The sequence below is a fragment of the Bidens hawaiensis genome, unplaced genomic scaffold (assembly GCF_021521415.1).
Source record: "Bidens hawaiensis isolate Kalapana, Puna unplaced genomic scaffold, B.hawaiensis_p1.1 tig00032538_1, whole genome shotgun sequence".
NCBI classification, from domain to species: Eukaryota; Viridiplantae; Streptophyta; class Magnoliopsida; order Asterales; family Asteraceae; genus Bidens; species Bidens hawaiensis.
Window position 1 is genome coordinate 85,576 of NW_027505257.1, and position 14,308 is coordinate 99,883.

General features: G+C 42.6%; 1 pseudogene across 1 annotated transcript; it reads left to right on the top strand.

Annotated features, from left to right (window-relative positions):
- The first annotated feature begins 5,640 nt into the window (after positions 1–5,640).
- On the top strand, positions 5,641–7,350 carry LOC143611925 (plasmodesmata-located protein 2 pseudogene; annotated as a pseudogene). The gene is made up of 2 exons (XR_013149867.1): positions 5,641–6,344; positions 7,136–7,350. The product of XR_013149867.1 is annotated as a plasmodesmata-located protein 2 pseudogene (transcript).
- Positions 7,351–14,308: the final 6,958 nt, after the last annotated feature.

The window sequence follows — 14,308 nt, forward strand, 5'->3', positions numbered from 1 at the left end:
CTTGCCATCCCGTCTCTTCCGAATAGGATGTCGTACGTGTGGTGTGGCTTTCTCATCACGACAAAATCCACGTCCTCTGTGCGTGAATGATTCCCATCGGTAAGAGTAACGGGGAAAGATAGGATACCCAGGGGGGTTTCTGTGCTGCCATCAAACCCTTCCATTGAAGCGTAGACCGTTTCCAAGCGTTCTTTGTCTTCATCATCCAGCTTGTCAAAGAACTGCCTGTAGATCACCGTCGACGAAGCGCCGTTGTCAACAAGAGTGCGGGAAGTGATGTAATGCCCCAGCTGGCTTTTTATGACAATGGGGCCTTCTTTGCTGGGGCCTCCTGGCACTCGCGGGAAGCGTACCTCAGCTTCCTTCCACGCGCATGGTTCTGTCGCTCGTCTTTTTCTCCCTGCGACTTTGCCATGAACCATGTTGATGCTGATGTCGACGGGCTTTCGTCCGTTACCTCTGTACCGGTTGTCATTTCTTCCTCCCTTCCTGATTGATGCCACGAGATGTGCAAGTCTTCCATCCTTCACAAATGTCTCAACAATATCCTTCAAGGATGTGCACTCTTCAGTACCATGGCCCTTTGTCCCGTGGAAATCACAGGATTTGCTTTGATCCGCATTAGGTTTCTGCCGGATCAATGGGGCTTTTGGCCATGGCAATTTTTCCGTGGCAAATATCTCTGTGACGCTCTTTGTGAGTGGCGTCCACCGGTGTTTTCGATTTGAAGGGTGTGTGTTGTCCCTTCCGCCAACGAGAGGGCGAGAGCTGGATGAGGTGTCAAAGTTTACCCTTGACTGCCAAATACCTAGCCGCCTCTTTTTGTTCTGCCGGGCGGTCCTAACGTTGTTTTCCCTTGTCCTCTGCGTGTAGAGGTGAGTACTCTGGGGAAGATCTCTTCCCAGCTGCTTCTCTGTCTCGGCAAAGCGCTTGGCTGCCGTCATGATGGCATCCCATGTAGATGGCATGCCGTCTTTACCCGTTAATGTGCGGATAAGTTCTGGGTACTCGGCGCCCTGGATGAAAGCGGCGCAAACGAGATCTTCGCTTACGTTGCCCAGACTCAGTTTCTTGGAGTTGAAGCGGGTGATGAAGTCTAGTAAAGATTCATCCTCCTCTCTCACGCAGTTGAGGATCGTCCACTGCTCTTCAGTATACTTCCTCTGCTGACTGAAGTGCTGGCTGAACTTATTCTGAAAGTCCGCCCAGTTATATATGTGGTGGACTGGTAAACGATCGAACCATGCCCTGGCTGCTTCGACCAGAGTCATCTGGAACATGTAACACCACGTGGGCTCCGTCCAGTTACTGACGGTAGCCCCTGCAATGAACCTGTTCAAATGGTCGTCTGGGTCGGATAAACCATCATAAGTGCCAATATTGGACATTTGTTTGGCACTTCTCGGGGCAATTGCTTCCGCAATGTCCCTTGCAAATTTTGACTTTCCTGCATTCGTAACAGTTGGTCTAAAGGTTTTGGAGAAGTCACGCGGGTTTTTCTCCGCATTCATTGGTTTAAAGGCTTCCCCAAAATTCCTTTTTAGCTGGGGGTCCGTTTCCTTACGCTTCCCTTTCGCCATATGGCGAGGGTTTGCGTCGGTGTCGGATTCCCCCTCGTCATCTGAGTATTCGCCCTCGCTGTTCATAATGAGGTGTTGGCGAGTACTGCCGAATTCGTCTGCCTGTTGAACTGAACGCAAGCGTTCGTCCAATTCAGCTTGGAACTCTTTCTGACGTGCCTCGGCCCACGCCTTCACTTGATCTAGTGTTTGGCGAGGGACCCTCATACGTTTTTCCAGCTGGGTATCGGTGAACCCCAGTGGAATATTTACTCCACTTGCCCCGGCTTGGGTAGCCGGGGTAGTGTTCGTAAGGATTGTATAACCGCCGGTGTTTCCCCCAGTTGCTGGGGTTGTTACCGGGGTTTCTTGGTTGGTTACTGGCATTTGGACCGGAGTAACGTTAACCATTCTTCAGAAAATTCGAAAAAACTAAATTAATTCTAGCTTTTATGCACGGATGGCGCCAATGAAGAAACACTAGGTGAACCCTGGGCAGATTATAGATAATCTGGGGTTTAAGTAATGTTTCCCACGAATGAGATCTAGCTGAGAAGGCTGTTCTTCAGGAGACCTGCAAAACAAACACCGTAAGCTCGTCACTGAGAAGGGGGGGTTCCTCCTTGTGACCACCCTCCCGCGTGAGAATCAGACTAGGTTGCTCTGAATATAAGTGTATATTAAGAGATTGCTAGATAACTGGATAGCAGATGATCTTACCATTCCAAGATGTTGGAGTATTTATAGCCGAAGGTAGGTTTCCTAGAAGGTACAGCCGGCTGAATAGTATTCCTGTTCAACCAACAGTGGACTATGCACAGGCCATACTGGTTGGTGGGTAGGTTACGGCCAACAGTAACAAAGTCGGCTGCACTATTCCACCAACTGTAGATTATGCACGTCCTATGTGCTGTGGATTATACGCAGGCCATGCTGGTTGGTGAATAGGTTACGGCCAACAGTAACACTATTTCACCAACTGTAGGCTGCGCACGTCCTTCAGTAAGGGTTGGTGAGTAGGCAGCGGCTAATAGTGACAAACAGTACTAGAGGGTGCTCCTCCTCGTACTGTTGTCGGTGAGCTGTCACCCTGTGATTGGCTCATGGGCTGCTCTGATCAGATTGTCTGTCCTACCCATACCTTGGTAGGTATAGTACAGATCTTTCAGAATCATACGGACTGGCTCACTTTGGCGGGATTGTTCCCGCCTTGCTCATTCCTTCATGTGACTACTGAAGTATCTATTGTCTTGTGCGTGTAGCCCTGCTGTCTGCGGGTAGCCTTCCCTGATGGCTTGTATCCGCAACTGCGGGAACAGGCGGGGTACTTTACCATTGGGAGGCTTTCCCTGCGTGTACAGCTTGCGTACTGCGCGTAAGGTTCTATGAGCATGGTGGGTCCTGCGGAAGCAGATGGCCTTTGCGCAGACGTCCCTGTTCAAGGTGAGTCTTGCGGGACCAATCTGGTCTCTGCTGGGACCTACCTCTTCACAACTAATAAAGTCATAGGGACTTTTCATGCTAAACAACAAATTAAAAGTGTTTGCATTTTGCGTTATTTGCTTGGATACTTATTTTTAACTAAACAACCTCAAGTTTCAAGCTTATTTTCAAATCAAATCTATATAGCTATTAAAAAAATTCATTTGTCTAATTATTATTGGTTCCATTAACTAATTTTCATATATATCTTACAACCTTAGAATTTATTATCATTTAAATAATTCAAAGTTAAATTCAAAATACCTTTGTAACGGGTTTTCTTTCCCCTAAATTATAACCCTAGAAATTTTCTGAAATTAAATCTTAGCATTATAACATAACAATTACAGTGCGGTTTCTCTCTACGCTCTCACTCCTTTTCTCACGCTGATTCTTCTTCTTCTCCCCTATAACTCCCATTCACAACATCGTTTTCCTTAAATCATGACGCCCACCATCAATTCTTAGTCTCTTCTATGTCGTTCAATTACAGGTAATGGTTTTTATTGTCTCTATTCTTTTACTTTTCCAAACCCTAAATTCAATCTTTTGGTCATCGATCAATTAGTCAATGATTTATGACACTTACATTGTTGCTGCATAAGTTTCATATTTTATTACTTGTATTTGTTATTTTACTGATTTTCATTTTTTTAGTTCAATCAGGTACATGATTTTTAACAAACATAACATTATTCATGAACATCAGGTTAGGGTTTCTTCATTTTCTAACTCTTTTTTTTAAATCAATAAATGAATAAATATAGCATTATTCATGGCATCAGGTTAGGGTCAGGATTGACTCAATATTGGATAGGATTAAGAAAGTAGAAACCGAGCAGTTCGCCAACAAATACCTTATAGGGTCTGGAAGGATGCTAACGGTGTTGAGCAGGTTGAGGTTACTCATTTTAACTTCATTTGGTTAATATAATTTTGCTTAGGAATATACATTTGTTTAATTTATTTAATGATAGGTTGATTTTATATTCTTAGCCCCGCATGAAAAATAATAAAACAAGTTCCACGCTCTTTGATCTTTTTCTAACGTAGCGTTTTATGTTTGTCATAAACTTCCTGATGTGTGTTATTTTGATATAGTCTTTAATTAAAATGCTTTTTAGTTAACTAAACATGATTAAACAGGATTTTATCAGTATAATTATCTGAATTTTCTAATATTCGATTACTTGCGGCCTACCAAGAGACTTCAGGTTTGATCTTGGTCTAGGTAAGCATTACCAACAGTTGAAATTGTTTTAAAAAACCTAGAAACTATATTGGCTTATAATTTATGGGCTGAAAAGTTACTAGGGACAAATGTGATATTTTTAAGATTATAAGCAGGCTCCTTTTAATTCATGTATGCATTGAAAATAGTTAATTAAAATGTCACGTGAATATTTGAGAAGATAATACAAACGAACAATAATATTGTATTATATCATTAAATATTATATTGTAATTGTGTAATTGTAAGATCTTCATGTTGGATTCATCATACTTGCAACGCCCTCCTTGTTATAGAGCTCCATTATAATATATGTTGTATATAAACAACAAAAGGTTTTGTTGTAACTGAAAATTCAGTTTTAAAAAAAACAAAAAAATTAGTCGTCGGTTAATGCTTCGGTTCGGTTTTTTCTGTTCGTTTTTCGGTTAATTTGGTTTCGGTTTGGTTAATTCGGTTTTCTGCCCACCCCTACATTCTACTATGTAACTTCATTTTTGTACGTTTATGATTTCAATACTTTCTTTCCGTATGAATATGAATTGCAATTATAAATCATGTTGTCGTCTCAAAAACGTATTCAAAAACATTTTGTCGTTTTAAATGACATGTGTGTACTCGACGATTTCTATATTTCCGCCCGTGTCGTACACGGGTTAATAACCTAGTAAGGTGTATATAAGAATACAAGAAGTTCTTGAAATGACACTTTATTTGAGTAACGGAAGAGCAAAGTAACATTTATAAGTTTGTTTTGGTAAATAATACCCAACCAGTTTTTTTTTCACATGGCTAGTTTTTTTCTCTCTTTCTTTTTGTTTATATATTGAACTAACCAATTAACCGAACAAGTTATTTTTTTTTTTTTGTGATTTTATCTTTCGTCAAATACTCGCCTCAACTCATGGGTATGATAGTGTTGGTTTGTTTACACCACGACAATAATCTTGGGTTTACTCTTTTGTTTATTTACTTATGTCTTTTAATAATTTTTCAAATGTTTTTCCATTCTCGTTTTTATGCACCGTAACATGAACCGAATCAATACAAACCAAATTCTCACCACGTCTTTGTCATAATGCACAGATTAAACCGTACTACCTCTAGTTTTCATACATGTTCGAATAACGTAAACCCGTAACGCAACGCATACCAGATCTCCAAAGTAGAAAGAAAGACAAATGTCTTTTTCTTTTCTCAAAGGACTAAACATGTAGACACACAAAAAACATAAGGACCAAAATTATAATCCCCTAAAAAACAGACACTAAAATTAGTACTATCATAATATCATTCACCACCTCTCACAAAAACCTCTTGTAGAAATGGTGTGAACACATACACTCACAATAACCCATTAACCCCTCAAATGGACCCACCTCCTCCATCTCATCCTCCTCCACCACCACCACCACCACCACCACCACCCTAATCTACAAAGGCTGCGCCAACCAAAACTTCCAAAACCCACTTGCCACCCAAAACCTCAAAACCCTTTACTCCACCCTACTCTCCCAATCCACCACCACCACCTTCTTCAAAACCACCGCCGGAGACAACGACTCCACCACCTCCACCACCATCACCGGCCTCTTTCAATGCCGTGGAGACTTATCAAACTCCGACTGCAACACCTGCGTCAAGAACCTCCCCGACACCATCCAACGTGTCTGCAACCATGACGTCATCGCCGCTCGAGCACAGCTGGTCGGGTGTTACATGAGGTACGAGGTGGCCGGGTTCCCACAAGCGCCGCCGACGGAGCTGTTGTACAAGCAGTGCAGTTCGCGTGACGCCGGTGGGTCTGGGTTTGACGGAGGTTGGAGGCGGCGTTGTCGTTGGTACCCAAAGGCGTTGGTAACGGACCAAAAGGGTATTATGCTGGGGTGTATCAGATGGTTATGTTTTGGGACAGTGTGAAGGTGATTTGGGCGGCGGAGAGTGTGTCAACTGTGTGAAAAGTGCGGCGGAGATCAGCCGGAGTGAGTGCCGGAGTTCGGTTTCCGGTCATGTTTTTCTTCAGCAGTGTTATGTTAGTTATACGTATTACCCCGACGGAGTCCCTGGCGCCGGTAAATTATTTATTATTTTTCAAGCTTATTATTTATTATTTTACGTTTTTAAGTTATTTTATTTATTTAGTAATTATATATTCGTATATTTTAATGATAATATATCTATATGGTATAATACAAATTATTTATTTATTCTATTGTAATTATTCATATAATAATAACTATTATAAAAGCATTATTAAGTAGGTTGAAATATTTTATTCAAGTAGTAGTCTCGTTTAGGTTTGCGAGACAACTCGGAGTCGGTTACTAAACAAGCTTATTTTCAGGCTTGAGCTCGGGCTTGCTTATTAAACAAATGTATTTTTAGACTTGAGCTTGGGTTCATTTATTAAACAAGCTTATTTTAAAGTTTGAGCCCGGGCTCGTTTATTAAAAAAACTTACTTTTAGGCTTGAGCTTGGGCTCGTTTATTAAACAAGCTTACTTTTAGGCTTGATTCTGGCTCATTTATTAAACAAGTTTATTCTTAGACTTGAGCTCAGGCTCATTTATTAAACAAGATTATTTTTAGGCTTAAGCTCAAGCTCAAGATTGTTCAAGCTAGAGTTAATTTAAGTTTTTAGCAAGCAAATCTCGGATAGTTTAGAAGTGGCTAGTTTGAATCCCCTAACTCTTGTAATTTAAAATAATGAATAAAGTATTTGATGAATATAAAATAGTATCAAAAAGCACCTGGGGAATAAGATAATTATGCAGAAGGTACAAATCGTGATGGCAGGATTTGTTGTAGAAAGACGACAAACACAAGTACAGTTTTAATTAATTTGGCGTGTTGGTGGTGACAGGAGACGACGGCGGTGTTGGTGGTGTGGAGACAAGGGCGGCGGAGATAGAGGACGACGGTGGGGGTGGAAGAGACAATACGCAGAAAACGGTGGCGATTGTTTTTGGTGGGCTAGCGGCACTGGGGATGGTGGTTGCTTTCTTGTTGGTTCTCAAGTCAGCTTTCAAAAAGAAGAAAGAACACTATTCCTATGGAGGTCATTAATATATATGTCTCACTTTTGGGTATTTATATGTATATTTGCATATATAATTATATAGAAGCCTACACATTTCAGGCCAATCATAAGTCTTGGTTTTGGCCAAGGTTTTAACGAGGGACCGAACCGGTTGGACGGGAAACTGACCAACTAGGCATGGAGCTCGTCTGGTTAAGCCTATTTAACCGTTCCCCGGTTTGAACCAATCGGACCGGTTGGTTAAACCGGATTTCCAATTTATTTAGTTTCAATCTCATTTATGAGTTGCTTATTATTCGGGGCTCCATATTTTAAATATTTATTTAAGAATATTTATTTAAGTTCTAATATTTTATCGAAGTTGCACATTCGCACCAAAACATAGGTATTTTCATATATACAGTTTAATTTTTATGTTACTTATGGCGTGATTCGGTTCGACTGGTCCGTCCCGGTGAACTAATTAGACAACCGGTTTGCTATTGGTGCGGTTTTGAAATATAATTATCAAATAAAAAAGTAATTTAAACGATTGTATTTACCTAATGTAGCAAAGTTTTAACAGAAGGATATTAAAATGTTAATGTCATAAATCATAAAATATATTATGAATTTTTATTGGTTAAATATAATATTATATAAGAGGATATATGGTCAAACCAGTCAAACTGTCTTGGTTTGACCAGCTATAATATTTGTTGTTTATTTTTGAGTTTTGGTCAAATAATGCAGTTTACTGAAGATGTTGAATGAAGTCTATGTTAGAAGGCTGTGTTAACTAAGATTTCCTCATCAAAATTTTGGAGCGTGAAGTGCAATTAGATCCGTTTTGGGGGGGATTCGGATTACTATTATCAATTAGAAGAATTTATGGTTGTCTTAGTTGGACTACTACATTGAAGTATCCAGGCTCCGTTAAAAAAAACCAAGTGGTAATATATCTATTTCTATTTTATTTTATATCATAAAGTATTCCTTTTTTTAAAGAAAAATTTTTTTCAAACTATTATGTTAATCAATTGAGTAATATGCATGAATCCGTCAACCTTTTTTACGGAATGCATGAATTGAAAAAAAGGGGGGGATAACAAAAAGAAGTGGTAATGGGAACATTTGTACTATATGTGCAAATCAAAATCGGGCGGATCTTTACCCGGAGTAGAGCATAAACCTAAAAAGATTAAAGAGGCCCATTTAAGAACAAGAAAATGACATCGTGATTTGGATTGGATCTCGATGAAACAATCCATCAATGAGAAGTTAATTGGATAAGTTTAATGAATTCTTTTTTTTTTTTTTTTTACATTCGTTATAAGGAAAGGAAGACAAACTCATATTTAGTGAAAAAAAATCCTTTTATTATAAGTTAGAAGGAACTTGCTATGAAAAAAGAAAAAGTATTGGAATATACACATTGATTTTTTTTGAACCGTATGCGTTAAAAGGCGCCTGTACGGTTCTTAAGGGATACAATTTGACCCTAATCAACCGACTTTATCGAGAAAGATTACTTTTTTTAGGTCAAGAGGTTGATAGCGAGATCTCAAATCAACTTATTGGTCTTATGATATATCTCAGTATCGAGGATGATACCCAAGAGCTGTATTTATTTATAAACTCTCCTGGCGGATGGGTAATACCGGGAGTGGCTCTTTATGATACTATGCAGTTTGTGCAACCAGATGTACATACAATATGCATGGGATCCGCCGCTTCAATGGGATCTTTTATCCTGGTCGGAGGAGAAATTACCAAACGTCTAGCATTCCCTCACGCTTGGCGCCAATGAGGCTTTTATTTATTTGAGAGAAAAAAGAAGACTATGCCTTCGCCATATGAAATATGAATATGAATATTAAGTAATAATAGCATGGCACTTTGAATTCGATATAAAAAAAATTTTTTGTTTTCACAACATTAGCTTATGTATCGAGAGAGTAATATGATAAAAACGTATTTCCTATTTTCTTATTTTGGAAGTCCAGTTCAGCGTCACAAACTTTTTTCACACCAGAGGTCTCTTAACAATATTTCTATTTATGTTATGGAGCGAAAAAAAATTCTTTTTTCCTTAGTTTATTTATTATTTGATCAAATAAAAAGCAACTTTGGGATTGCTGAATGACAGACAAATCACAGACAAAAAAATATAATAAATATATATAGCAACGGAGCCATCATAGTATTTTTGAATTCCTCCGAAAGGAAGGGTGGTAAGTTGATCATTTACCGATCGGGGTCTGATCGATCCTATTTTTTATTTCTTTGATGGAAGGTAAGGGTCAATTTTATTGTAGAGCCGTATGCAATGCATAATGCCCGTACGGTTGTTCGATTCTATCTTTTTTTCTTGTTATTCTTTTATATTTCTTTTATCTTCCCCTCATCATGAAAAAGAGAGAAACCTTTTATTATCTTATATCATCAGGGTAATGATCCACCAACCTGCTGGTTCTTTTTTTGAAGTAGCAACGGGAGAATTCATCCTGGAAGTGGGAGAACTGCTGAAACTACGTGAAACCCTGACAAGGGTTTATGTACAAAGAACGGGCAAACCCTTATGGGTTGTATCCGAAGACATGGAAAGAGATGTTTTTATGTCAGCAACAGAGGCCCAAGCTTATGGAATTGTTGATCTTGTGGCGGTTGAATGACAATAACCTGGATTTCGCGTCAATTCTGAAATGAACCCTGCCGAGTTGAATATTATTATTCTATGGAATCTTTTTTATTATTCTATTGAATAAAAGTAATTGATAATCATCCGGTTAGGATCGATCTAAACCAGCCCATTATGTATATGATTCAACATGCCAACGATTAAACAACTTATTAGAAATACAAGACAGCCAATTAGAAATGTCACAAAATCCCCCGCGCTTCGGGGATGCCCTCAGCGCCGAGGAACATGTACTAGGGTGTATGTGCGACTCGTTCAGATCATGAACTAGAACAAAGGAAAGAGAACAATGTTCGAATATCAATGATCAAATAGGATATAACGGAAAAACAAACTAGATTTCCTATCTAAAAATGGATGATATCCCTTTTATTTTGTATGAAATTTATGGTTTCTGTTGGTGTAAATCCACTCACCTCAATTCAAAATGAGAAGCAATTCTCCATTGGTAGCAAATGGTTATCCATTAAGCGGAGGAAATCTTAGTTAACATAGACCCCTCTTGCAAGAACGGACTTTTGGGGGGGTTAAATAGATGCAGCCATTAAGAATGTAAAGTTATAAAGTAGACTAAGAGGGGAGCTTACTTTGCTTTTCAGCAGTTGGATCTTCCTTCACTTGCAAGTTAAACCACTTTTATTAGGCTTTAATCAATTAACAATAGTGTTTATGTACATCTACATATGCTACAGTTTAATGACTGAAGAGGTAGGTCCCAGCAGAGCCCAGTTGGACCCGCAAGACTCACCTCAAACAGAGACGTCTGCGCAGTCGGACCCGCAAGACTCACCTCAAAGAGGGACGTCTGCGCGGTTGGACCCGCAAGACTCACATAGAGGGACGTTTGCACAAAGACCAACTGGATCCGCAGGACCCACCATGCTCAGAGACACGACGTCCTTACGCGCAGTACGCAAGCTGCTCCCGCAAGAAACGCCTCCCAATGGTCGACGTACTCCGCCTGTTCCCGCAGCTACGGATACTAGCCATCAGGGAAGGCTACCCGCACAGCAAGGCTACACGCACAAGGCACTAACTCTCAAATAATTCAGTAATGTCACCTGAAGAAGGAACGAGCAAGCCGGGAACACTCCCGCCCAAAGCCGGGAATACTCCCGCCCAAATGAGCCAGTCCGTACGATACTGGAGGATCTTTTGTACTGTACCTGCCAAGGTATGGACAAAAGATCTGACCAAAGCTGCGACAGCTCACCGACAACAGTACGACGGGCAGCACGCTCTAGTACTTAAAGTCACTATCAGCCGCTGCCTACTCACCAACCCCTGTCGAGGCACGTCCATAGCCTGCAGTTGGTGGAAAAGGAATAGTACACAGCCGGCCTGGTCACTATCAGCCGATGCCTACCCACCAACCATCAGCATGGCACGTGCGTAGCCCACAGTTGGTAGAACAAGAATACTATTCAGCCGGCTGTACCTGCTTGGAAACCTACCTTCGGTTATAAATACTCCAACACCTTAGAACGGTATCATTATCTTATATCTTCATATATTATCTGATATCTGCTCTAGTCATTTCTCTTAATATACACTTATATTCAAGAGCAATCTAGTCTGATTCTCACGCCGGAGGGTGGTCACAAGGAGGTACCCCCCCTTCTCAGTGACGAGCTCACGGTGTCTGTTTTGCAGGTCATCAGAAGAATAACCATCTTGCCGGACCTAACCCTCGTGGGAAACATCTATTTAACCCCCAGATTATCCGTAATCTGCACGGGGTCGATTAGTGTTTCTTCATTGGCGCCATCCATGGGACCTGTAGGGTCGACAACAGGCCGGTAGCCGCCGAACCCATCACCCGAACCTAAGGGATATCCATCCAAGAGGTCAGGCAGATGGGAAGGAGGCAAAGATTGGCTAGAAGCCCCAAACATACCTGCTGAACCGGCCGGAGACGAGGTAGTCACCGGTGCCGGAGGCACGGTTGAAGCCGCCGCGGTAGAGACCATCGGAGGTGAGCTCACGGGAGGTGAACTCACAACCGTGGCCGCCGCTGCGGAGGAGCCCGCAGAAAAAATCACCGCCGGCTCAGTGAAGGATGCAGTGAAGATGGCACTAATAGCCGGCGGAGATGACGTCACAACTGGAACGGTTGCCTCAACCGGGTGAGCAACTGAACCAACACTTGAAACAGGCGCGGCCGCCTGGGTCATCGCCTCGGGTAGGTTGACCAAACCTACTGTCATGGGTCGAGAGACGCTCCTCCCCGCTCCACTCTGGAATGCGGTAGCATCCACGCCTGCATGAAGACAAGATATTAAAAACAATAGCGGAAAGAATTGCGGGTAAGATTAATTTACACTTACGAGTTTTCTTGAGCTTAAAGGTTCTGACAGGCGGGGACGAACCAGATGGAGGCAGCCTCTTCACGCCGGTCACCGTCGTCGTACTGGGCGGATCGGAGGTGACAGCTGTCTCAACCTCCGAGACAGTTGTCTCACCACCACCAGGGTTCCCCGCCGCCTCCTCACTTTCGGTCTCCGACTCAGACCGGTTTCCCTGATCGGCAGTGGAGGCAACATTCGCCTTACCCTTCAAGCCGGCAGCTTTCTTCTTCCTCACGAAGAAATGACCATCTGTGGATTCCTCATCAGAAGATGACAAAATTAGAGGAATTCCAGCAGAGGTTTGAGCATTGAGAGGACGGGGGTTAAAGAAACCCTTACCTGGCCGCGTGGCGCTCAAAATCTCGTGGCCCGGCGGTTAGACCTCCACGAACATATCCGGCGTTTGCTCCAAGATGGGCAACTCGTTCTCGTCGAGAGCACGAGTACCCAGCTGAGCGGGACCACAGCTCTCACGCGGTTGCAGAAGCGACTGCAAATTGTTCCCCTCTGAAAATAAACAGAAAAGCAGTTAGAAGAAAAACCCTAAATCAGCAAAAAGATATGAAGCATACCGTAAGGGATAGAGTTCAAACCGTATTCGAGGACGATGAGAATCTGTGGCGCCTCCGCCCCAGCATCCTTCCATACCCGGCTCATCCCAAGCATCACCATCCTAGACTCCGCAAAGCGGTAAACCGGAGTCTGGATCTGGGAGATCTTGGCGAACCATTCCGCCTCTTGGTAATTGGAGGCGTGAAGGCTTGGGAGCGCCCTCCCGTTCTTGAACGTCATCGCAATGGGGACGACGCGAGCGGAGACATAGAAAAACTCTCGCTTCCAAGAACGAAGACTGCGCTCGGTAGCGCAGATCTTCAAACCCTTGATCCGATTGACCAAGGTATACCAGCCCTGGATGCACCTCCAGGAGTAGAAGGTCATCAGGCGGTCGACGCGGGGCTCAACGCCCAGAATATGGCACACCCATTCAAAATGGCGAACCTTTGCGATCGCCATCGGGTGCACCTCCGTTAGGTGTACACCGTTTCTCTCCAAAACACGGTACACAAACTTCGTCAATGGGAACCTGAGATTCCCATAGATGAAGAATGCAACATACACCCCTATCTTGCCCTTGGAGGCATCGTACACCGTCTGGTGAGGCTCAGGAAACTCAGGCTCGAAGGGCTCGAGCATGAACTTCCTGACGATGTACTGATAAACGTCGACGGAAAGAGCACACTGGCACTCCCCAGCAGTACTCTTATCGTCCTTGTCAGACGTCGGGTTCTCTATGTACACGTCGGACTCCTCGGCAATAGCCTCAGGATCACGAATGGAAGACATGTTTTGGAAGATGGAAAGAACGATTTCAGGAGAATGCTCGACAAAAGTTAGAGTATTCGCCGGAAATCGCTTAGAAGAAGAAGTGAAACTGTGAATTGAGATGCATCCTCTCCTCCCTTTATATACTCATCGCAATGAATGCGATGAATTTAATGCGGGAGAGACGGAAAAGCGCAGGTGCAATGAAACTATGACACGTGGAGAAAGCAAGCTGACAACAGCTGTCGACAGGACGTGCGCCGTAAACTTCGCGGCCACGCGCCCGAAAACTCGTGCCCACGCCCCTGAAAAAGCGTCTGGAATGACCATATACTGTCACGTCGCCATAACTTCATGCACGTCCTGAAACTGTCAGAAGAAACCGTCAGACCACGCTGACATCCCTTCAACAGTTGGACTGTTCTTATCCTTTCACCAACTCTTCGAATTTCAAAAAGATTCAAAAAGATTCAAAAGTAAGCGGGACTTTACCCCCTTACCTTGGCAACCAAGTAACTATAAGACGGGTGCGGGTACAGTGTCAAGGCAAAACCCTTCACATACTTAGCACCCGCAGGGAATTGAAGCCAAGAATACCTTGGCAACCAAGTGACTATAAGACGGGTGCGGGTACAGTGTCAAGGC